Genomic DNA, 400 nt, shown 5'->3' on the forward strand with positions numbered 1-400 from the left:
AGTACTAGTCATGATAGTCCTTGTGTGTTTGAAAGAGCACTGACCTTGAAAATTACAGTCCAGGAAAAATGCAGACATGGGATTAGTTTTCTAAATTTTTATAATGTGCAATACTGAAGAATTCAGAAAGAAAGTGTATTGTTTAATGATACTTTGGGGTTATTTGTTCAGGGTTTTTTTAGTTTTTTTTTTTTTTATTTTCTACCCGGGCTATAAGATCATACTACACACATCACAAACAGATATTTCAACATTTCCTGTTCTCTGTAATACTGTAAAACACAATTTTTGTTCCGGGGGTTGGAAAATGAAAGAAACACTTGCTCTTTCTCAGTCCATTTTTTAATAGTATTTAATGTAAATAAAATGCTTACATGTGATTTTTTTTTTTTTTTTTTTT

The 400-nt window shown here is 29.5% G+C and overlaps 1 long non-coding RNA gene across 1 annotated transcript in view; it reads right to left on the reverse strand.

Moving 5' to 3' along the window:
• The window catches only part of LOC109287490, a 5518-nt gene extending 5421 nt beyond the window's left edge, over positions 1-97 (reverse strand). The window contains exon 1 of the long non-coding RNA XR_002094878.1: positions 45-97. This is a non-coding gene — a long non-coding RNA (uncharacterized LOC109287490). The remainder of the gene's footprint in view (positions 1-44) is intronic.
• Between the last annotated feature and the right edge of the window lie 303 nt (positions 98-400).

The sequence above is a fragment of the Gavialis gangeticus genome, unplaced genomic scaffold (genome assembly GCF_001723915.1).
Source record: "Gavialis gangeticus isolate Ggan-Ray unplaced genomic scaffold, GavGan_comp1, whole genome shotgun sequence".
Classification (NCBI taxonomy): domain Eukaryota; kingdom Metazoa; phylum Chordata; order Crocodylia; family Gavialidae; genus Gavialis; species Gavialis gangeticus.